Source organism: Prunus avium, chromosome 1, assembly GCF_965620075.1.
Source record: "Prunus avium chromosome 1, drPruAviu1.hap1.1, whole genome shotgun sequence".
NCBI lineage: Eukaryota > Viridiplantae > Streptophyta > Magnoliopsida > Rosales > Rosaceae > Prunus > Prunus avium.
In genome coordinates, this window is record NC_142284.1 from 47,534,426 (window position 1) to 47,557,944 (window position 23,519).

A 23,519-nucleotide genomic window follows, 5' to 3' on the forward strand; every position below is an offset into this window, starting at 1 on the left:
TTTTCAAAGCTGCTTATTTTTTAAGTTAAGCAACTCCAAACTAAGCCTAAATCCTGGGACTGTCTTGGATTAGCTAGGATTGGAATAAGCTGGATTAAGTACTGACCTACGTTTGGTGCTGCGTCGGACTAAAAAGCTGGATTGTAAAAATAATGAAGACCTATGTTTGGTGCTGTGTCGGACTAAAAAATAATTATTTAAATATTTAAATATAATAATTTATAGATAATTAAATATAATTTAATAAGATCTTAAAACTGTGAACATACTTTCTAGATACCAAATTTACATGTAAATGTCAAAGTTAGAATTTTTCCAAAAAGTCATAACAAATCAACAAAGAAAGCATTCCAAAAATGCCATCAAGCCCATTCATAGCAATTTGGACCATGAAATTAAATTTGGCACCATGAGATACAAGAAAAATTCGGAAATTTGGTCTTGCATCTATTTATTACAAAATAGGGGACAAGTTATCTAATAGATAAGCTAGACTACTCAACACAACTGCCAAAAAGACTAAAATTTGGCATATTTTGGTGCCAAACCAATGACTAAGCATGTCATTAGTCCTCCAATGAAGCAACTCTTGAGAAACTCACCACTACCTCTATCTGGAATGCCCATGTGGTAGCCAAAATCAAAATCAAGAATTGCATTACCACCCCATTGCATAACCCAGCTGAGTGCCACATTTAAGCAAACAGTTGGAGTGCATGTTGTGCTATGGACTCTTGCACAACACCAGAAGCATTAAGCCCCCAAACCCAATTCTTCAAAGATTGAAACCTATTAATCTTATGAACAAAACCAATGGACTCTGACCCAGCAATAATGGCAACACAATAAGACAAAGAAACAAGCAAAACTTTCGTGCATTTGGGTTCAGGAATCTGCGATGTCGCTGATATCAACGATTGAAAACCCACAAAGCCCACTTCAATTACAAACAGAGTCGTTCAATTGGTTGATGACCATGCTATTCACAACATTCATAGGCTCTGTAATTTCAGGTGGCCTGAAAGCATTATCAGAAACAAGAAATTCACTCTTGCAATCAAGACCCACATGGATGGCACCCTCAGAAGGGCGAAATATTTCAATTGCTTATCACTCCTGCAATCAAATCCGTCGTGAAGGTCAATGGCAGAATTGTGTGGCAAAATCGATACACACTGCACCAAGATATCACGACGCAGGTGAAGAAGAAGAAACTGGTTTGCGCTGTGTCGGACTCGCTTGTTCTAATCAGCGAGAGCGCTATTTTGAGAACCAATTTTCGGCCTCACTATATTAGAAGGGCGAGCGAGCTGTTTTTTTTACTGTTGGATTATATAGTCTCATTTAAGTTAGTCCATTCTCAAATCAAACATGGGTTTCAAGTATTATTTTGTCCAATCCAGTCTAATGAGGCCTACCAAACATGATTACACCCTTAAGACATGTTAGTCCATATCTTTTCAATTTTAACAATTACATACTACGGTCTTTTAAATTTGTTATAATATGATTCCGCCGTTAGGGTTTCTGTCAGATCTCTCTATTAAATGCCTATGTGGCACTGTGGGTCCCATATTTTTTAATTTTTTTAATTTTAAATTAATTAAAATATGAATAATATATTAAAAACCAAAAAAATAAAAAATAAAAAAATAATTTTTATTTTTTAATTTTATCTCTCTCTCTCTGCAACCAACCCAGAACTCAGCTCTCTCTCTCTCTCTCTCTACCCCATGACACCACCACCTGCAAACTATCCACACCCCAGCCTGCAACCACATCCCCACGAACCCAAAAACCCAGACCCGATTTCTTCCCCCCAACCGAGATTTCTTCTCCCTCCCCCAATTTCTTCCCCCCACCCAGATTTATTCTCTTCCCCCACACAGATCTATTATCTCCTCTTCCCCCCTCTCTCCGATTTCTTCTTCCACCATCTGCTGAGATCGAAGGCTCTATGGCCGATGCCAGCTACAAGGTCCGCTCCTCTAACCTACATGTCACTCAGCCCCTTGAACGCATCAAGACCGTCATGGTCAACTCCCCCAATGACCTCTCCTAGATCGCCTCCGACGCCTTTCTCTACAACCCCTCCGACCTCACCTCCTGGATCGACTTGCTCCTCTTCAAGTTCAACCACCAGCCCCTCATCTCCATCCCCTCGATCTGGACTTCCCTGACGCCATCATGGAGGGGAAGAAATCGGGAAGAATTGGGGGGAGGAAATTGGAAGGAATGATTTTTGGGAGGGGGAAGAAATTTAATATTTTATTCATATAATTGCATGATTTGATTTCTGGGGTGTTATCAGACTATGGTTTTTGAGGCAGGATTGATTGGTTTTCTTTGTAATAGATGTGCGGTTGATTATTGATGCTTATATTGCCAGTGTGTTGTTTCTTGTGGTACTATGGGGAAGAAATCGGGAGGAAGGAGGGGGGGAGAAGAAATCAAGGGAGGAAAGAAATCTTGGATGGGGAAGAAATTGGGGAAGGAAAGAAATCTGGGAGGGGGAAGAAAACATGAGGAAGAAATTCGGGAATTGGAGGAGAGAGCGAGATTTTTTAAAAAAAATTTAAATTTTTTTTATTTTTTTGGTTTTTTAATATTTTAATCAATTTAAATTTAAAAAATAAAATAAAATGTGGGTCCTATAGTGCTACGTAGGCAACTAATAGAGAGAACTGACGAAAACCCTAACGGTGGAACCATATTGTAACAAATTTAAAAGATCAGGGTATGTGATTGTTAAAATTGAAAAGATAGGAACTAACATGTCTTAAGAGTGTAACTATAGGGTACTAAACTGTAATTAATCCTTAATAAAATACAATATATGATGGGCCCTACAAAGATATTCCTCAAATAAACTTATTTGAAAAATCTATATATATACATGCACATCATTAGCACTATGTACCTAGATGCTTCTCCGTTGCGAAGTCCAACAATGCAGATTCGTTACTGAATTGAATTTTTGACTGTGCGATTCTCATCCTGCTTTCACAATGCGGATTCGTATTGTTGGACTCAGTGGCGGATCCAGGATTCAAAAGCCAAGTAGGCGAAACTTAATTACCTTAAAAATTCGACGGTACAAGTGAATTTTATTCATAAAAATAAAAAGATACACCTAGTAAATGGGGACATAATGAGCCTTACCCTAAAATATGCATATCTATACATAAATAAAAGCTTAACAAAAGCATTGTAATAGATGATGACCCATCATTCTTTTTCTTAAAAAAAGAGAACAATTTTTTTGTTTTCTTAGGGTTCCGATTGTGATCCAACATAATAAAAGATAACCTATTTAATCAAACATCACAACCAAAAATCAAACAAATTCTCAATATGTGATCCAAAGAAAACTGAGATTACAAAACAAATCATGAAACTTCAACGACTAAGCGCATATGCCTATGAATATTTTGGAGGTTTGATCCTCTCAATATGCGTAAATTATCATCAAATTATAACATTACAAGATTTCTATCTAATAAATTATTGGAAAATGAAAAAGGAATAAATATTTTTTATTTAAATTATAATTATTTTGTCAGATCATGTTCCTCTCTTTGCTTGGCACAATTTCCTGCTGGAAACATGGGGAATGTGAATGGCCAGATCGTGTTGCACAATTATTAAAGATTCCCCATCTCCGGAGACTTATTTTGCAAGACCAAGACTAGAGTCTTAAAATGAAACTGGAGCTGCTATGTAGTTTATGTCTTTGTTTCAGCATAACAAAAGCTAACTCCAAGGATCAAATATATTGAAAAACTTAAGCTGATTCTGATTTGTTATTTTTCCTATTAATAAACAAAAACGTGTACCTGAGTTAAGATAATCTTCTAGTTCTGAGATCCAGTCAAGCATTTTTTACTCTTTTTATTTTTTTGAAGTATAATATAAGTGGGCATGCCCCATGGGGTTGGAGTGGAGAATGTCGGCTGGGTTGGAGCATTTGAGTTGATATTGCTTTTATTGTTTTTGTTAAATGAGAAAGTTTGAGTGGGCTGGGCTATTGTTTTTGTTAAGGGAAAACATTTGAGTGAGTTGGGATTGAGTAGGCAGAAGAGATATAATTGAGTAAGCAGAAGAGATATAATTGTATTAAATATTGGGTAATACTTGGTTTGGCAAAAAATAGAGTAGGCGGCTGCCTACCCTGCCCTTAGGGTAGGACCGCCTTCGACTTCGCAACGGAGAAGCGCCCTCCTACGTACCTGTAGCAGCATGTGCTAGTAATATAATATATATGCACAGGCACATGCGCTACATGCAATTGGTTTCGAAAAATGAAACACATGACAACCGACAGCATGGACGAGTTGCTTAATTATATAAATAAGCAGCAGAAGCAGCAGCAGCAGCAGCAGACGTGAAGGTTTTAATTACTGATGAGTATAGGTCCTAGTGAGGATAGAGAGAAGAGAGAAGAGAGAGATGGAGGTGAACCAAATACTTCACATGAACAAAGGAGATGGCGAGAATGGTTATGCTCAAAACTCCCAAGTGCAGGTACAAATTAATTAAACAGAATTATTATATTATTGGCTTTCCATCTTTAATTCATTAACTTCTTAGCTCCTCAATCCATATTATTATGATCATTTCATTATAATTCAATTTTATTTTTGTAGGGCAAAATATTATCGGTTGCAAAGCCAATCATTCATGAAGCCGTGCTAGAAATATTGAGCTCAAATAATATAGAGAGCATGGGGATTGCCGATTTGGGTTGCTCATCTGGACCCAACACCTTACTGCCCATCTCCTACATCATGGATGCCATACATGCGAAACGCAGCAGCCTCGGCCTCCAGCTGTCCCCATCATCAACAACAGAGTTCAGAGTGTACCTCAATGACCTCTTCAGCAACGACTTCAACGCCATTTCTATGTCACTCCCTGCATTCTACAACAACTTGAAACAAGAGAAAGGTCCTGAATTTGGGTCGGTCTTTGTTTCTGCGGTACCCGGTTCGTTTCACGGTAGGTTATTTCCGGCCAAGACTTTGCATTTTGTGCACTCTTCTTGTAGTATCCACTGGCTCTCTCGGGTCCCCCCTGCCCTCAGCAACACCCCGGCGGAGGCAGCTGGCTCGGCCTTTAACAAGGGAAAGATTTACATTTCTAAGACCAGCCCTCAATGCGTTTTGGACGCATATTCACTTCAGTTTCACGAAGACTTTTCATCGTTTCTCAAGTCCCGCGCTGAAGAAGTAGTTGGCGGAGGACGAATGGTGTTGTCACTCTTGGGCAGGCCTTCCTCTGATCCCACAACTCCAGAGAGTTGCGACCAGTGGGAGCTCTTAGCCCATGCATTAATGACCCTGGTTTCTGAGGTATATGTCTTAATAATTTAGTTTCATCATGGCTATTTTACTTGATTAACATAATATGTCATATATTTATATGCATATGGGTGCAGGGTCTTATTGAAGAGGAAAAGGTTGATGCCTTCAACATTCCCTATTATGCCCCATGTGCAGAGGAATTGAAATTGGAGGTACAGAAAGAAGGGTCGTTCGTAATGGACCGTGTGGAGGCGTTTGAAATGGATCGGGATGCCAGTGGTGGTGAATCTGATGATATGGTGGCTAGTGGGCAGCGAGTGGCCAAGAGCATACGAGTCGTGGCTGAGTCAATGCTAGAATCTCATTTCGGAAAAGATATAATGAATCATCTGTTTCGAAAGTACGCAGAGCTCCTGGGGGATCACTTGTCAAAGTTTAGAACCAAGTATACCAATTTGATCATTTCAGTCATCAGAAAGCAATGATCTTATTCATGTAATATAAGATAATGGAGAAGTTTAATTTTCTTTTCATTCAATTCAGTCATTTTGCGTTACCCTTGACAAGTCTCTAGAGACATTTTGTGCCTTTCCAATCCAAGGCATGGTGGTGGGGTTAATTTTGTCAGCATCAACCACTCGGGCGCGCTTTCTATGGCAGCGCACCATGATAACGTTGGAAAATGCTAGAGGCACCAACCTTGGGCACCAACTCTCTAATAGAGCGTGAGACCCATTGTATTGGCGGGCTCCACCTCTATTAGAGAGTTGGTGCCCAAAGTTGGTGCCTCTAGCACCACCCGATAATGTTTTAGTGCCAAAGTGATAGTAGTGATGGCCAAGGCTTCTTAGTTCAATTTCAATGAATGGAGCATTGAAGCTCAACTCAAAAGGCTTTTCAAAAATTAATAATTACAAAGATAGCCATAAAGGCCTGTCGGCCAAAACACCAACCCAATTTTCCTCCACCGTAGACGTCTCTCTTTCAATGTTCTTTAAAATTGCACAACAAAATTTTCGTATCATTCTACTACCAACCCAACCTGCGGAGCAAAATTGTAGCTGCAGGAAAAATATGCCTTCCATGTTGCCATATCACGAAGCTTATAGTTTTGGTTGTTACGCTGTAATATTATGAAGTCCAATAATCAAGAATCAACGGCTGATATTCCTCCAGGCAGTCAAGGATTGCCGTTGATTGGAGAGACCCTACAGTTCATGGCTGCCATTAATAGGTTTTATGAGTTTGTCCAACTTCGCCGTCTCTGGTAACACCTCTCTCTCTCTCTCTCCCTCTCTGTTCATGACCTAACCTTTGGTCTTTTATAACTTATAAGTCTCCTCACTGTAACTTAGTGGGAAAAATCATATGTTCTTCTATAGGCTATAGCACAGCTAGTTTGTTACTCTGTTTGCTGTGAATGCAGGCACGGAAATTGCTTCCGGACCAACATATTTGGAGAGACACATGTCTTTGTTTCGAGCACAGAGTCAGCCAAGGCCATCTTAAACAATGACTCAGGGAAATTCAGCAAGAGATACATAAGGTCAATTGGTGAGCTAGTGGGAAATCAAAGTCTGCTCTGTGCTTCTCACCAACACCACAAACTAATTCGTAGCTAAGCCAACTAACCAATTTGTTCTCCACGAGCTCTTTATCAGTTTTCATCAAACAGTTTGATCAACTCATTGTTGATGCTCTCAGAAGCTGGGAACACAGAAGCACTGTGGTTATACAAGATGAAGCACTTCAGATAAACAAACATTAAGGATTCCAAGTTCTGGATCGAAGCCCAAAACTTTAATTAATTGTAAAAATAACCCAACAATCAGCTTTTATAACTATATCATGGGCTCACTAAGATTATTGAACCAAAGCAAACATTCAAAACTCGTTCTGTTTGCGATTCTTATTTAATAAGGTGTTTGATGTAAATTTCATTTTGAGCAGATAACTTGCAAAGCTATGTGCAAGATGTTGATAAGGCTGTAAAGCGGATATGAATTAGAGGTGTTAGAGAGGGAGGTGGTTCATGTTTGTGAAGCAATGCTTGCATTACCTCTCAGGTTACCCGGGACTCGGTTTTACAACGGCCTTCAGGTAAGTAACTCTTCAAAATTAAAGCACAAGAGCTCATAGATGGGATTGTAGGCTCAAATTGTCAAAAACTAACCTCTGTCAAGTATGATCATTTCATTTAGGCCAGAAAGAAAATCATGGCCATAATTGGAAAGGCAATGAGTGAAAGGAGAAGAGGGTTACAAGATAATGGTGAAGATTTTCTGCAACGGCTTCTGGATGAGGATGATAAAGCATGCAAGGGAGCAGCCACTAATGGCGGTGGGCTAACAGATGAGTAGATCCAAGATAATATCTTAACATGTACTAGACTTTCATAACTTAACACTAACCTTGATCAAACATATTGCCTGTAGAGGATCTTCTTCTCTATGCAACATTGCAATGCTATTTCTCTAGATGGGGTGAGAACTGGTTTAGCAGGTGTTGTTGCTAGAGAAGGGACCTCTATATATATATGCATCACTCGAATGCCTTGCCCATCAAGGAGCAGTTGAGTGTTCCAATTGCATTAGAATTAGGTTGTTTCAATCCATGTAGAGTTAGGAAGTCTATTATCTCTTGCATTCCAATTAGGATAGCTTTTATACAGAGGTAATCCGATAAGTCTGAGTATACTTCTTGAACATGCAAACTTCTCGAGTCCTCACATGATTAGAAGACCACAATTCGTGGTTAAGACAATGAATTGTCTTACATTCTCCCACTTGGTCGATTAATCATAAGAGTGTTTGCATAGATCACTTCAAGGCCTTGTGAAATATGACTCAAACTAATTCCAACTAAGCAATTCTCAACTGTAAAGCATGAGGAGGGGTCATCAAGACTTCATTGAATATCTTGTACTTCAAGGTCTTTATAACCACACTCATCACTCTTTAAAGCCACATAAACTTTGATCAAGATTAAACAGTAGAACAACATGGTATACTGTAAAAGCTAAGACATTACCATGTTTGCTCAATGTCTCTGATTTGACTACCAAGGTCTTATTGTGTTCACTGTCATGAATACATTACCATGCACAGCTTCTTTAAGCTAGCAATGCTGCTAAATGTTACTCATGTGTTTTTCAAAACATAACAACATAATTTTAAAACAAAGTTAACTTTAATTTGAACCAAACTGAATCAACATCCATCGAAAATACTAAAAAACAAAACAATTGTTTAAAACTTGAAAACAAAATGAGCTCCCACTGATTTTGGCATCCATGTCAGCTGTCAATCCCATACTAGACACATGCCTATGAAAAACAACATTTGGTACTCCCCTAGTAAGCGGATCTACAATCATTTGATATGTTCCTATGTGATCTATAGTAGTGTATCCTTGACTTATTTTTTCTTTGACTATTATGAATTTGACATCCAATAGCCTTGAACCTCTTGTTCTTTTGTTTCCCTTTGCAAATAGCACTGCTGCACTATTGTCATTCCATAGTTGTATAGGTCTGTGTATTAATTCCACCACACTTACACTAATAATGAAAGTTATGAAAGTTATCAACCATATAACCTAGAAGTAGCTTCATAACAGGCTAGAAATTCAGCTAGCATTGTTGAACCAGCTGTAACGATTTTTCATTGTTTCTCAAGTTCCGCGCTGAAGAAATGGTTGGTGGAATTGTCGCTCATGGGCAGGCCATCCTATGACCCCACAACTCCAGCCAGTTGCTACCAGTGGGAGCTTTTAGCCCACGCATTGATGACCTTGGTTTCAGAGGTATCCACAATATTTAGCTTATATAGCAATTTAAGCTTTTTTTGTTCTTGTTTTGAAACAAAGGAAATATTACAAGGAAGATCCTTGAGGGATCTGTAAACCAAACATATCAAAATACAATGAAAATTATCAAACCAGATACAAGTATGTAATGAAGAACGGCAATTTAAGCTTTTCATATTGCCAGAAGAGTAGGAAAAAAAACATATCCTTTAAGATAGTCATTAAATTTGCTGACCACCTCTCTAATAGAGGTGCGTCCCACAAGTGTACGTGAGAACCACATATATTAAAGAGATAGTTAACAATGTAATTGGTAGATGCGATCTGAATAGCAACACCCATTCTTCTTTTTTTCCCATTGCATTATCCCATTAATCCATTAGCTTAGATACTAACTTGTTTTATAGGTGCAAGGTCTTATTGCAGAGGAAAAGGTTGATTCCTTCAACGCTCCCTACTATGCCCCATGTGAAGAGGAATTGAGCTTGGAGCTTAAAAAAGAAGGGTCATTCTTAATGGATAGCTTGGAGGCGTTTGAAATTGATTGGGATGGCGGTGGGGATCAAGAATTGCATCACATTTGATATGGTAGGTGTGGGAGCAAATATTTTCGTCTCCAATCATAGCACGCTACCTGAAAAAGAAGAATATCTCTTAAATTAATTAATTGAACCAATTTATTTTGCCAATTAATTAATATGGATAGTATCTTTATTATAGGATATTATCTTTATTTAATAAGATAATATCATTAATTCAGATATTATCCTAATAAGGAGATATAGTCATCATCAAATTAGGAGATTTGGATCCCAATCAAATCCCTAATGGACTCAATCTCTACAATTTGGGTAAAGAATAAACTCCTTCCTAATAAGAGTTTTGTTCTCTACGAAACCTTAACCTATGAGGCTCCTATAAATAGATGGCTTCATTCATCAATCAAGGTACATCTAAACCTACTTCTAAAACCCGAGAAAAATACCCAAAGCTCTCTCCCTCTTCACTCTCCACTTTCCATATTTTCTCCAAAAGGCTCCGGCCACCACACACAACTCTGGCCACCCGGTTCTCACCCTAGAGAAATCTCCGTACCTTTTTAAACTATTGTTTCACCTAGATTCAATCAAACTAACTTACGCATTGAAGGACCTTTGGACAACACCCCCCCCCCCCCCCCCGGGTGTGGTCTATTTACTCCGGTCTTTTTTACAAAAATTGAGGAAAAGAGAGAAGGAAGATCAAAGGTTGAAGAATCACAAAGCGAATATTCTCCCACGAGATTATTTGCACAAACATTTGGTGCTTTCATTGAGAGCATGAGTTATACTCAACGCTTGTTCAAGGAATCCGTTCCTCCTATTTTCCAATCCACTGAAGCCTTCCAAAAAATCATGGTTGGAAGCAAGCGACAAGACCGCCGAGATGGCTCAATCCATGACGGCCCAAAGCCACTCTTCCCACGATCCTGCGATCAACATGGTGGCACCACCACCTCTCGCCGCCATGAACCCGCAACAAACCCTTGTTGCCGCACCACAACAGCCACCTCATGTGGCTGGAACCACTGTGCCACCTGTCCGGCCCGCAATTGGGACCACCGCATCTACCTCTGCCGTCGTCATACCATCTTAAGGCCCCGTGGCTGGATCTAGCCACCTTCATAGCGTCGTCGCCGAGCATGGTGGAACCTCCCATCAGGGTGGGCTCACTACCATCGCCGACTTAGGCCCGATCTTGGAGCAACTTCAATCATTCCCTTCATTGCCTCTACACTCAACGTACGCTCCTGCGTACACCTCCAATGAAACCCTAACCCGTGTGCAATTGGGCTCCACACACTTCTCTCCTCCCAATCCACGAAGTTAAGTAGACCTCAATCTGAGAGTTGACCAGCTAATTTAGAGAATGGACGACCAAAATAATTTGATGAGGCAGCTCCTCAACCAAATAAACTTGGCTCAAAACCTTGGCCTTGGACAACAGGGCGAAGAGATAAGGATGGACGAACGCGCTGATGGGCAGTTCAATGGGTACCAGGTAGGTCGAGCAGGAGTAAGCGAACAAGGAGAGGGACAACAACGCGGTCAACATGCCGACATGTCATAAGCATCTGCAAGCCACACTCAGAGCAGACGGGGTCTCTCATCTAGATTGAGCTCTGTTGCATTCCTAAAAGGACACAAATTAATGTGCAAACAACCAATTAAAAATACCCGCAAGTGCACGAATCTAATGAAGTATAGATTATGTAAGTACGGGGTCGATCCCACGAAGAACTTGTCGGTTTCCTATAAGTTCTAATTTGAGTACGTAAAGAACACTAATTTTACACAACACACAAACACAATACAAATTGGAAACTAAAAATGAAGTAAGGAAGATAAAAGAAATGAAACAACACAAGAAAACAAAGAAAAACACAAACAGCACTTTCTATCACCCGTTTATCACCATTTGGACAGATTCGTTTCTCTGTTTTTCAGTTTCGACCTCTGTCCAGTGTTTGACCTATAACTTTCCAACCGTTTATCCAAAATTCACGTTCTTTATACGGTTGGAATCAGCACAGAAAATGCAAGAACACAACGCGGACCAAAAGTCCAAAACAATTACGCAAACAAACAAAATTCAGTGACAAAGACACAAAACGTGTCAAACACGCAACTCACACACACATTGGGGGGGTTTTTTGATTTGGTTCAAGTGACCTATTTCTATTGCATGAAAGTAAATGGACTTTGAATTTAAATGTGAATGGCAGAGATGAATTATTAAAAAGTGAAATTAAAATGTAACAAACACTAGGGTTTCGGAATCCACCCTAAACAATTCTACCCGTGTTCATGGATACTCAAGTGATGAACTCTAAATGTATTGATGAAGATGTTCGCAATCAAGACCATGGGTCGTGGCTCAAGACGCATTGATTCTCTCTAATATACGTAAAGTGCATGGTTCGTGCTACAATACTTGTGCCCTCCTCATAACCGAACCTAGGTATGGTTCGTACTTCGATTCGATTGCAAGGAAAACCCATTAAGTTCAAAGAGAATATGAACATCACAAGAACCCTAATAGCATGGTGTTTACATTAGGTATTCAAGAAACCAATTCACATGGATGGTTCTTACTCCATCCATCTATTGCTTAGGAAAACATGAAGATACACATAATCCCAACAACCTCAAGAAGCATGCTTTCAAAGGTAATCAATCAAGGAAAACACACATCAAGGATAGATTAATTTGGTGAATTGGAATTCATCAATTGTTGTCAAGAAACCAATTCACATGATGCTCACTTAAACAAGTTCAATCATTTGTTGCTAATTAGAAATTGTGTTCTTGGTTATCTTACACAACTTCTCAACTTTAGCTACATGCATACAACCTAAGGTGATTAAGCAAAGGAAGCAAACACAAATCATAAAATTCAATTAGTGAATGGGGTTCATCAACAACATCTAGAAATTCATACACTCAAGCATCAAAACAATAAGGTAATCATGTTTAGGGCTTCAACCTAAGCCCTAGCTATGGAGTTTAGTTGCTCATACTTATTCCAAATACAAACTCGAAATATAACTAGAAGGAGTTTACAGATTTGGAAATGATGAAAGCTTGAAGTCTTCAATGGTGGAAGTCTTCTCCTTTCTTCCTTGGCTGCACCTCCTTCTCCTTCCTTGCTCTTAGCTCCCCAAAAGCTGCTCTCAAGTTGTGTAGAATGTGGAATAGCCTGATTTCCCACGATCAAAAGGCTCCCAATATCAGATTGCAATTTTGACTTCTCCTCCCTCTCTCCTCCTTTCCAGCTTTTACCTTTTAATATAAAACTACCACCTTTGATAAAGCCTTAGCCCATTGTCCCCTTGCCATGATGGAGCTTTGACTTCACAAAGATGCCAAAAGCTCAGAAAATATCTATTTTACAAATGTAATTCCTTGTTACCAAGAGTTATGGTAACAAGAAGTTAAGATGACACAAGGGAGGTAAAAGCTGGCCAAATCCGGATTTCCAGAACTGTGGTAACATGATGGATTGGTTGGATAGGCAATACTTGTCCAATGGAGCTCAAATTTGGATATGTTGTAGTTAACATCCATTGGAACAAGTCTCATGAAGATCATGACCTCATCCGAGCACCAGAGCATGTTGATCCCAGGCCAAGAAGTTGACCTACGAAAATGAACAAAAACAGAATTTATAACTAATAATGCACTTTTAGCTCATTTTCATCCCAACCAAGGCAAAATCTAAGAAAACACAAAAAGGAAGTAAAAAGCTATAAAATGTCAAGAACTAACTCAAAATAGTGGGTGAATAACATGAAAAATCATGTGTAAAAATGAACCGAACAAGCTCAAGGACCAATGTGCGCGAAAGGCTGCGCCCACGACTTGACATCCACGCCCACCTAGGTCTGCAAGGAAATGTTCAAGAAAGGCTAGGCCCTCAGGGAGGTCAACCTGACGACCTTCACAATGAGGATCGTGAAGAAAAACGCTCCACTGCTCGCTCCCGAAGAACCAATTCTTGTCGATAAGCTACAGGAAATCCCTCGCCGAACAACTGAGAAGGTTGACCCTTGCGAACCAACAAGGAAGTCAATCAGCGTCGCCCAAATTGCAAAGGTCACCAACGTGACCGACTAGCCATCTGTGCGGAAGACGTTGAGAAGCTTGTAAATAACTGACTTCGAGACTTAAAGATTGGCGAAAATTTTGAAGATGCTCTATGCATGGAGGTAGACCGAGCAAACTCCTCACCTTTCACCTTCGAAATCGAGTAAGCTGCTCCCCCGAAACGATTCTCAACGCCCTCTTTCACATACTTCAAAGGGGATTCCAATCTCGAAAGCCATCTGAAGCACTTCAAGAGCATTATGATCCTTTATAAGGCTGAAGACGTGCTAATGTGCAAAGTGTTTGCAATGACTTTGGGAGGAGTAGCTCAGGACTGGTTCCACACCCTACCATCCGGGTTGATCAGCAGCTTCAATGAGTTAGCTTACATCTTCACCAAAGAATACATTTCTTACCGGACGATCAAGAAGAACCCTGACCACCTGTACAAACTGCGCAAGAAGTCCGATGAATCCATTCGAAATTACATCAAGAGATTCAAAGCAGAAAAGGCTAACATTGTAGGATGCGATGGCCGAATAGCATCCTCTGCTTTCAAGAAAGGTCTTCCAGCTGAGCATGACTTATACCGCGAGCTGACTATCACTCCCAGCCAGACTCTGGTAGAGGTCTTCGCTACCGCAGAATGCTATGCGCTCTGGGAGGACGATCGAATCACAACGAAAACCAAGTGGACAAGCCAAAGAAGTGACAGGATTAGCAACAAGAATAAGGACAAACGTAGGTCGCACCCACAAGGACACGCTACGGCAGAAGAGAACTACATCAAGTTCTTCATCCTCATACATCAAATCTTAGCCCAAGTAAAGGACAAACCTTGGGTAAGAAAATCGCCTCCCTTGAAAGGAGATCCAGACAAGAGGGATATCATAAAATACTGTGCCTTCCATAGGACGCACGGGCACACTACGAATAACTGCCTTGCCTGGAAAGCACACCTCAAAAAACTCGTGAGAGAAGGTCACTGCACGGAATTCAATGCGAAGCAGGCCATCCAGAAGATTGAGGACCGTGATACCGCTAAGGAGCCACCCCAAAAATTCATAAATATTAACACAATCCTAACTGACTCTGAGGAGTCTGGTCTGACCAACAAAGAAAAGAATAGGAAGATCAAACAAGCCACTATAATCTCCCAAATCCTGACTGGCCTTCCACCAGCAAAAGACGATCCCGTGATCGAATTCCAAAAGAAAGAAATAATCAACCTCGATATGCCACACAACGATACCCTTGTCATCAGCATTCGAATCGCTTAGGTCATGGTCGACCGTATCCATGCAGACGAGGGCAGCGCAGCCAATATCCTGCAACTGGCAGTCATCTAGCAGATGGGCTGGAAAACAAACAAAGATCAACAAATCAGCTAGGTCACTAACTGGCTTTAATAGCGCAACAACAGCTACCGTGGGCACGATAGATCTCGACGTCTACTTTCCACTTATACTCAACTCGAAAACATTCATAGTCATTGATGTAGTCTCACCCTACAATGGCATTCTTGGCAGACCATGGATCGGCACGATCAATGCCATCACATTTGCCACACATCAGAAAATCTGTTACCCAATCCCTAGGGGCGATGTTGGCCAAATCAACAGCTATAAGGTAATAGCGAGGAAATGCTATGCTAAATGGCTGAAGAAAGGCAAGCACACACAGTTCCTTCCTGTGAATTAGGCAGATCTGAAGTGAGTAGAACAATCAGATCTCGCTCCTAGTAACCAAGCAGGCCAGAATGGAAAGGGAATAGCTACACCCTTATAGCAATTAAAGCATCATGACCAGGTTGAGGGAATCCGTCTAGAGGTCTCTCCTGAAGAACAATGGAAACCCGAAGAGGACGTCGAATTGGTACCCTTGGATCCTGACAAGCTAGAGAGAAAGCGCGGATCGACTCGCGCCTAAGCCAGAAGGAGAAGGTAGAGCTTACATCCTTCCTCCAGAACAATAAAGACGTATTTGGATGGTCGCCACCCGGCATGCCAAGCATCGATCCCCAGATCATCTGCCATCACCTGCACGTCAACCCAATTGTCAAGCCAGTAGCACAAAAGAGACACAACTTCGCTCCCGAGCGAGTCACCATAATCGAGGCCGAGATTGACAAGCTCCTAGCTGTTGGTTTCATTGAAGAAGTCTCTTATGCAAAATGGATGGCGAACGTTGTTCTAGTAGCAAAGAAAGATAAGGGCCTGTGGAGAGTTTGCATCGACTACACCAACCTTAACAAAGCATGCCCTAAAGACAACTTTCCACTGCCAAGAATAGATTAACTCATCGATTCAACTTTCGGCAATCAACTGCTCAACTTCATGGACGCCTATTTCGGCTACAATCAAATCATGATGCATGAAGACGACAAAGCAAAGACCTCATTCATCATCAAAAGGGGTATATACTACTACAAAGTCATTACCATTGAGCTGAAGAACACCAGAGCAACCTACCAAAGGAACAAATTGGCAAGACTATGGAGGTCTACGTAGACAACATGCTAGTTAAAGCTCCCCAGCGAGCAGACCACATCAAAAACCTTGCCGAAGCATTTAGCCTACTCCGAAAACACAAAATGAAGTTGAATCCAAGCAAATGCACATTTGGAGTCTCATCTGACCGATTCTTGAAATACTTAATCACCCAAAGAGGAATTGAGGCATATCCAAATCCAATCAAGCACATGAAGTCACCTACCACAATCAAGGAGATATAAAGTTTAACAGGTAGAGTAGCAGCTCTCAACTGATTCCTCTCGAAATCTACCGACAAGTGCAGCCCATTCTTCAAAGCCTTGAAGAAAAGACAAAAGGACAAGTGGGACGAAGAGTGCGAAGTAGCCTTTCAGAACTTGAAGACCTACCTCACTTCGCCCCCCTACTTTCAAAATTGATACCAAGCGAAGACTTGTACATCTACCTGGCGGTGTTCGACTCAGCTGTCAGCTCAGCTCTCATCCGAAAAGAGCTGGGGGCACAACATCCGGTATTCTACACTTCAAAAAAATTTCTCGACGTAGAGACTCGCTACCTAAAAATGGAGAATCTCATTTTTTTTGCTTATAGTTTCAACAAAAAAAACTAATGCCCTACTATCACACTCACCGGATAATTGTTATGATATAATTCCCCTTGAGATTGATCCTCCACAGCCCCAATGCCTTTCAGCGACTCATGAAGTGGGCCATCGAACTCAATCAATACGACCTCCTCTACCGGCCGAACACTGCTATAAAAGCCCAGACTTTAGCAGATTTTGTTGTAGAGTTTACTCCGACAGCCGAGGAAGAGAAGCTGGTCACTAAAAACAAAAAAAATTCGAGAGCAGATGATACCTCCCCTACCGATCCAAACCTACCCAGCGACATGTGGCAGCTGCGCGTAGACGGAGCATCAAATCATAAGGGAGCGAGGGTATGTGTCGTCATAATCACCCCAGACGGAGTCTTGTTGGAATAAGTCATCACACTAGGCTTTCCTGCTTCAAACAACGATGCAGAATATGAGGCATTGCTCATCAGACTGCGCTTAGCGAAAGAACTGTCTATTAAGAGATTGGTCATCTACTCAGATTCTCAGGCTAATCACGAATCAAGCCTTAGGCTAATCACGAATCAAGCCTTAGGCGAGTACACTCGAGAATGATCCAATACCTCGACAAAATCCAAAGACTTCTAAAAGAATTCCCCACTTTCACCATCCAACAAGTTCCACGAGTAGAAAACACTCATGCAGATGCATTGGCAAGCCTAGGATCATCGCCTGATAACCAGTTCAGATGCTTCATCCAGGTCGAATACCTTAACTGACCAAGCATCGAAGAAATAGAGCCGATCGACATAATGCAGATTGACGAGGACACCAGCTGGCAAAACCCCATCATAGACTACTTAATGAATGGAAATCTACCAACGGACACGTCCGAAGCTAGGAAGGTCCAGCAGAAGGCTGCAAGATACTACATGCAAGGCAACAAGCTCATCCGCATATCATATTCCGGCCCTCATCTCACCTGCATAAAGTACCCTCAAACACTTGAGGTTCTCTGCAAAATTCATGATGGCGAGTGTGGAAACCACTCTGGGGTAGGTCACTCGCCTAGAATGCTCTAAACATAGGCTATTTCTGGTCTACAATGCACCACGACTCCACCGAATATGTCTAGAAATGTGATCGCTGCCAGCGGTACAAACCAGTTCCTAACCTGCCTGCCGAAGTCTACCATCAGCAGAACAATCCATGGTCATTCATGCAATGGATCATTGATCTAGTGGGTCCTCTACCACCAGTGCCCGCCAAGAAAGATGGTTGCCCATAAGGAGCATCATTCGGGAGACGCAAGGCGATGACCAGAAGCGTCCTTCAGGAGACGCAACTCGTAAAGAAGCGTCTTCAGGGAGACACAGGGTGCTCCAAGAATTTCCTAAGTGAGGTATCCATGTTCATATCCATTTCCTAAGTGGGGTTTGATAGTCATACATTTGCCCATAAATAGAGTCCTTCGGGAGACGCAACCCTCAAAGAAGCATCTTAAGGAAGACGCAGGGTGCGCCAAGAATTTCCTAAGGGATGTCTCCATGCTTCCTAAGGGTGGTATCCAGGTTCCTATCCATTTCCTAGGGGGGCATGATAGTCATACAGTTGCCCATAAACAGCGTCATTAGGGAGACGTAGTCCGCAACGTAGCGTCCTCAGAGAGATGAAGGGTGCACCTAGAATTTTTTTATGGGAGGTTTCCATGCTTCCTAAAGGAGGTATGTAGGTTCCTATCCGTTTTCTATGGGGGCATGATAGTCATGCAGTTGCCCATAAGCAATTTTCTTCGGGAGACGTATGGTGACGACCAAAGCATCGTACGGGAGATGCAGAACATGCCCGGGGTCCCTCAAAGGGGACCCTAGCACTTGTTAATTTCTTAAGAGAACACATCCAACGGGAGATATAGAACATCCCCAGAGTCCCTCAAGGGGGATCCTGACACTTGTCAATTTCCTAAGGGAGACACACAATCAAGACACTAGCTGGTTATTCAAGCAGTTCACAAGTCAATATGCAAATTGAAGTTGAAAAAATAACTGAAATTTCCATAGCAAGCTAACCAACCGGCCAAGTTCAATAAATAAAAAGATGTTCAAACAAGACCAATTATTATAAACAAGAAAGCAGACTATAAAGAAGTCTTCATCTACTCTAAGACGCTGACAGGAGACCCCTAATCTGCAGCCTCTTCAGCATCCACCTGATCTGCCACACCTTCAACAACTCCACCTGCTTGCTCCGTGACATCTGCCACCATCTTATTAGCTGCGTCCTCCTCTGCACCATCCTCTTCAGCTACCGCCTCTTCGGCCGCCTTCTTTTCAGTTCCTTCCATGTTCACAGCATTAACATGCTCACTTTGCACAGGAACAAGTCAGGGCAGAGTGTAATCTCAACAGCAAAAATCGCTCATTTTTGAAGCAAATGAACTGTTGCTTTCCTTTGTTTTTCCAAGGAAAGACTTGAAAAAGTATCAAGACCCCCAGCCTGATGGATATGATCAACCAATTTGACACAAGCGAACGGGCTTGATAGGAAGTTCATCTTTAGGAGATCAGACACGCCTACATCCTCTGCAGGACTAGACTTGTCCACCTTGGGATCAACCGCTGACGTTGTAGAAGAACCCTTCTCCCGAGTAGATGACTTTCTCACCGCCGCCATCCTCACCTCCAAAGGAGTCAACAATGCTGAATCAACTCCACGATTGGATGTTCATGACTCAACAGTTAGATCGTGATGGTTGGGCAAATGAGCAGGCCTCCCAGTTTGATCTCCATCCTTTCACTGGTGCAGACGACTTGAACCTTGGAGAAGAATATCAGTATCTTTTTGCCTCTCAATAGGAGAACTAGTTCGTGAGCAAACCACTTCATAGAGCAGATCACCGTCTCCAAGCTTGTCTGCACGAGGCTTGAGTGGAATATCCTGAATATTGCGAATACAGCCAATATTCTTCCTATGTGCAACAACGAGATGTTTAACCCTAGCTGATGACGGGAAACAGCTCCTACTTGAGTCTTTTCAGAAGAAGGGATCCTTGGCTTCTTCCTCAACGGAGACGCATCATTTGCCTACGAAGTCGCAGCTTCATTTCTTAAAGACTTGACATCAGCCTTCCTTTTTTAGGGGGGTCTGGCAGAACACTCCTCCTGCCCAACCGGCAGATCATCAGAGTCTTGACCAATTTACTTTCATCTCTCAACATCTTGAGCAAGGGCAGACCACCAAATTCCTCCTGATACTCGCTCAGCAGCCACCAAAGGCCACCGCCGCTCCAACCGTCTTCATCCACCAGTCACGATAACAACCAGCCTGGTCCCACCCAGCTGGTCCTCGTCGCAAAAAAGAGAAGACGAAGAAAAAATATACGTGCTCGACTTACCTTGGGATGCACGGCAATTCCTCTCTTCGATAAGCAGTACAAATTTTCCAAGATCTCTCTCAAGATAGAAAGTAGAGAAGTTAAGTTTGCGATGTGAAAATGAGTGAAGAGAAGCCATGTATTTATACAAGTTGGACAACGAGTCAAGAAGGAATTGCAAGTTCATTCCTATTGGGAACCCAACTCCAAGAACAGTCAAAAGCCTACTCCAATTGGGAATCCAATCTGCAAAAGGAGTCCAACTAACAGAAGAAAGCCCAGACGCAGTTGGAGAGCCCGAAAAATAATTTCATCTCTTACATACCACACAAGCTCCATGCATAAGCTGGGGGGGCATTTGTGGGAGCAAATATTTTCATCTCCAATCATAGCACGCCACGTGAAAAAGAAGAATATCCCTTAAATTAATTAATTGAACTAATTTATTTGGCCAATTAATTAATAGGAATAATATCTTAATTATAGGATATTGTCTTTATTTAATAAGATAATATCATTAATTCAGATATTATCCTAATAAGGAGATATAGTCATCATCAAATTAGGAGATTTGAATCCCAATCAAATCCCTAATGGACTCAATCTCTACAATTTGGGTAAAGAATAAACTCCTTCCTAATAAGAGTTTTATTCTCTACGAAACTCTAGCCTTCGAGGCTCCTATAAAGAGATGGCTTCATTCGTCATTTAAGGTACATCTAAACCTACTTATAAATGTTGGCTGCGCAAATCTCACGGCCTGGTGCTCCGAGCCGAGGGGATATGCGTCAACACGTGACGTCCTTCTTTTGGATGCGGTGCTGTTGTGCGCAGGCGTGCCAGCACGGTCTACCGTGCGTCAAGATGGTGATGCGGTTTGGATAAAATGGTTAAGTGGTGAGCCTGTTTGAGTACGACTCCTAATCAAACGATTGTGGCCGAGAGAGGAACTGATCTCGGCCGTTAGGTTCACGGCCTGAGCTACAAGGCTGTTTAGTGGTGGTGTTGATGGTGGGTTTTGGGCGGTGCTCCGGCGCTTTGCTCGGAGAGCGACGGTCGTATGATATATGGGGTGGATGATAGAGTAACAAAGATGGTGCTCCGGCGCCTTGAAAATCAAGGGTCGTATGATATATTGATGAATGGATTTTCCTTACAATCTATCACTACTCCTAGGAAAGCAAGTAAAGGTATTGAAAGTACATTACAGGAAAATATAATTTGCTCTGTGGGAGGCTTTTGGTTTGGTGTTTGAACCCTTTGAATGTAATTTGAGCTTGGTATTTAGAGAAGGAGCTCTGGAGGAGTAATCGAGGCTGAAAATCTGCATGGTGGAGCCTGATCAGAGCAAGTGGGTAGTCCAATCAACATTTGGAATCATGAAGCATGGTGGTGTGACCCCATAAATCCCGGTAAATCTCGGTTGCGGCCCTGATCGTGGGTTATGCACCTTTGGCCGTGGGAACGCATTAAATGCCCTGGTCTGGTGGTTGATGACATGACCTCTCAAGTTGTACGAATATTTGAGAGAATGTTTGCGCCTAACTACTCTGATTCCCATCACCAAACCCTGACTTCAGTCACTTCCCATCTTCCCTCGTGCATTAAATGTTTTTTTGTGGCCAATGGATTTGCTGCAATAAACAGAGGCGTTACTTCATTAAATGAAGTGTGGGACCCTGCTGCCATGTGGCGATGTGACCTTAATATCTTCGGCCGTGGCTCTTGCGTCCTTCGGCCTCGGTCGATAATACCGCGGTCGAGAGGCCGAGAGGATTCTGCCTTCGCAGCGAGGATTCTGCCTTCGCAGCTTTTCTTTTGTCTTTTAGGGAAGCAAATGCCCAACGAAACGCCATGTTTCAGCTCATGGGCAGGTGCTAGGGCCGAGAGGAAGTCCCTTCGGTCAGCTTTACGACCGAGATTTATTAGGCACAAACAATAAAACCCGAGAAAAATACCCGAAGCTCTCTCCCTCTCCACTCTCCACTCTCCACTCTCCACTCTCCATATTTTCTCCACACGGCTCCGGCCACCCGATTCTCATCCTAGAGAAATCTATGTACCCTTTTTAGCTATTGTTTCACCTAGTTTCAATCGAACTAACTTAGGCATCGGAGGGCCTTTGGCCAACACCCCCCAAGTGTGGTCTATTTATTCCGGTCTTTTTTACAGGAATCGAGGAAGAGAAAGAATGAAGATCAAAGGTTGAAGAATCACAAAGCGAATATTCTCCCTCGAGATTATTTGCACAAACATTAGGTAGTGGCCAGAAAGTGGCCAAGACAGTAAGAGCCGTGGTTGAGTCAATGCTCGAATCTCATTTTGGAAAAGATATAATGAATCATCTGTTTCAATGCTACGCAGAGTTCGTCAATAATCACTTATCAAAATCTAGAACTAAATACATCAATTTGGTCCTTGTGATCATTAAAAAGGATTGATTCCAAAAAAAAAAAATTAAAGATTGAATAATTTCCTTTATGTTTCCCCATCTTTTTTTTCAGGTTGGTTGAATTATTTTGGATAACTATATATGTTTGTAACCGGTGCTTCTAGTTGTATTTATTTGACAACTTATATATATAATAGGGAAATTTGCATAAATACCACCTGAACTTTCAGGCATGTGGGTCATTACTGTTCGGTTCATTTTTACACATGATTTTTCATGTTATTCACCTCTTATTTTGAGTTAGTTCTTGCCATTTAATAGCTTTTTACTTCTTTTTTGTGTTTTAATAGGTTTTACCTTGGTTATAATGAAAATGAGCTAAAAGTGCATTATTAGTGATAAATTCTGTTTTTGTTCATTTTCGTAGGTCAACTTCTTGGCCTGGGATCAACATGCTCCGGTGCTCGAATGAGGTCATGATCTTCATGAGACTTGTTCCAATGGATGTTAACTACAACATATCCAAATTTGAGCTCCATTGGACAAGTATTGCCTATCCAACCAATCCATCATGTTACCACAGCTCTGGAAATCCGGATTTGGCCAGCTTTTACCTCCTTTGTGTCATCTTAATTTCTTGTTACCATAACACTTGGTAACAAGAATTTACCTTAGTAGATGAGATATTTTCTGAAGCATTTGGCATCTTTGTGAGGACAAGGCTTCATCATTTGCAAGGGGACAAGAAGACAATGGGTGAAGACTTTGCATTAGAATACTAAAAGTAAAAGCTGGAAAGGAGGAGAGAGGGAGGCAAAGGGAATTGCAATCTGATTTGGATGAGCTATTGAACGTGGGGGAGGAATTGAATTCTGAATTCTACACAATTGAGAGCAGATTTTGGAGAGCTTGGAGCTAGGAGAAAGCCAAGGTGCAGCCAAGAAAAGTGGAGAAGAAGACTTCCACCATTGA

The 23,519-nt window shown here is 41.6% G+C and overlaps 2 pseudogenes; both read left to right on the forward strand.

The window, feature by feature from the left end:
• The first annotated feature begins 4,449 nt into the window (after positions 1-4,449).
• LOC110771514 (putative jasmonic acid carboxyl methyltransferase 2) lies at positions 4,450-22,596 on the forward strand (annotated as a pseudogene).
• On the forward strand, positions 6,408-7,702 carry LOC110771540 (cytochrome P450 720B2-like; annotated as a pseudogene).
• Positions 22,597-23,519: the final 923 nt, after the last annotated feature.